Source organism: Oncorhynchus keta, chromosome 19, assembly GCF_023373465.1.
Source record: "Oncorhynchus keta strain PuntledgeMale-10-30-2019 chromosome 19, Oket_V2, whole genome shotgun sequence".
In the NCBI taxonomy this organism is placed as follows: Eukaryota; Metazoa; Chordata; class Actinopteri; order Salmoniformes; family Salmonidae; genus Oncorhynchus; species Oncorhynchus keta.
In genome coordinates this window covers 47,427,629-47,429,945 of record NC_068439.1, presented here as the reverse complement: position 1 = coordinate 47,429,945, position 2,317 = coordinate 47,427,629, and positions in this window count along the sequence as shown.

The window sequence follows — 2,317 nt, the reverse complement described above, 5'->3', positions numbered from 1 at the left end:
CCATGGAATGCATTTGGTTAATGTGACGCCGCCACATTATGTCTGGGCTCACTTGAACCTGGTAAGTTCTGGGTCCCGTTTGTGTGTGTACGGTCCCTCTTGTCCATTTCCCTCCTCTTCTGTAGTCTCGCACCATCACTTCCTGTCCTGTTTGGAGATGGCGCTCCCGGCCACCGGAGAGCATCTTGGCTTGTTTGTTCAGCACTTCATTACGACTGTTTGGCTTCATGATGTCCAGCTGTGTGCGGAGAGGCCTCCCGAACATCAGTGCGGCTGGGCTTTCATTTGTCGTGGCATGTGGGGTGTTTCGGTAGGAGGCCAGGAACTTGGCCAGTTTTGTTTGCAAAGTCCCTTCGTCTCGTTTTGCTGCACGGAGCCCTTGCTTTAGGGTTTGCACAAAGCGTTCTGCCAACCCATTGGTGGCAGGGTGGTACGACGCTGAGGTTGAGTGTTTGATTCCATTTACTGAGATGAATCTTGTAAACTCGTCACTTACAAAAGCTTGCGCGTTGTCACTTACCAGCTGCAGTGGCAAACCGAAGCGTGCAAACGTTGTTCTGAGACACTCTATTGTCTGAGGCTGAGGTGGAGGAGTCAGTGCAAAACACCTCTGGCCATTTGGAATGGGCATCAACTATAACCAGAAACATGTGCTTTTCAAAGGGACCAGCGTAGTCCACATTAATTCTCTGCCATGGCTCTGCGGGCCATTCCCATGGGTGGACTGGGACAGGAGCAGGCATGTGAAGGGTTTCCAAACATCCACTACAGTTCTTTGCCATATTTTCTATCTGTTGGTCCAGACCTGGCCACCAGAAGTGGCTCCTTGCGAGCAGCTTCATTTTGACAATTCCAAAATGACCTTCATGTAGTTGCTGCAAGACTAGATGTTGGCATTTCTGGGGTATCATGACTCTCATCCCCCACATCAAACATCCTTAGTACGTTGTAATTTCGTTTCTCCGCTGGAAATATGGAGTCAGCTCCTTTCTGCCAGTAGCTGGCCATCCTGACATGGTGTGGGTGTACACTTTTGACAATGTCACATCTTTCCTTGTCTCCTGTTTGATAAGCGGTATGGAACATGTCCACTGCATCCACCCTCCATTGTCTTTCTCTTGTACACGGCAGTCTGGATAATCCATCTGCATTTGTGTGGAGGATGCCGGATTAAACTCATTGTCATTCATATGACTGGCAAGGAACAGGGCATATCGCTGTAACCTGGCTGCTGTCATTGCCGGAATGCCTTTCTTTGGACTGAAAATGGAAAGCAACGGCTGGTGATCTGTAACCAGTGTGAAACGCTTGCCATATAGGTATGCGTGGAATTACATAGAACAATACTGCGCATGACCAAGGGTGCTCCATCCTTAAAGGGGACATCAGTAATTAACAGAACATAACACAATTGATCAGGTAAAAGGTATATTCCCATGAATCTGACTGAACCAGGAGCCACAAATCTGAAAGCGATAGCCTTGATTGAAATTCCACCATTGCTGCTGTGGCATGTGTCTGAGAGAAGGAGGGCACCAGAATGGTCTGGTAAAGGATTGCAAAGCAAATTAACGTCACCATCCATACTTCTGGGACCCTCAAGAGAGTTAGATGTCACAGGCTCCAAGGTAGAGAGAAAGGTGACATGTGAAATATTAGGGGCATATACATGTTTGAGGTTACACTTCTCATTCTGTAACTATCCTGAGGTTATACTGTACCTGCACGTAATTTTTGGGGACCACTTTTGGCTTGTGAGAACTGCTTTCAGAACTACTGGCTAAAAGTATACAAAAGTTCCAGAGAATATCTTTCATAACAATTCTGGTCTGGGTTGCGCAGCTAGCGCCTAGTGTGCCATCTTCACCGGTCACCCCATGTGACTTCCACCCCGTGATGTTCTAAAATCAGTGTAGTCAAACTCTGACTAAACTAAGTACCTCCAGGCTCTGATCAGGCCCTACACCCAAACAAGGGCACTGCGTTCATCCACCTCTGGCCTGCTCGCCTCCCTACCACTGAGGAAGTACAGTTCCCGCTCAGCCCAGTCAAAACTGTTCGCTGCTCTGGCCCCCAATGGTGGAACAAACTCCCTCACGACGCCAGGACAGCGGAGTCAATCACCACCTTCCGGAGACACCTGAAACCCACCTCTTTAAGGAATACCTAGGATAGGATAAGTAATCCTTCTCACCCCCCTTTAAGATTTAGATGCACTATTGTAAAGTGACTGTTCTACTGGATGTCATAAGGTGAATGCACCAATTTGTAAGTCGCTCTGGATAAGAGCGTCTGCTAAATGACTTAAATGTAAATG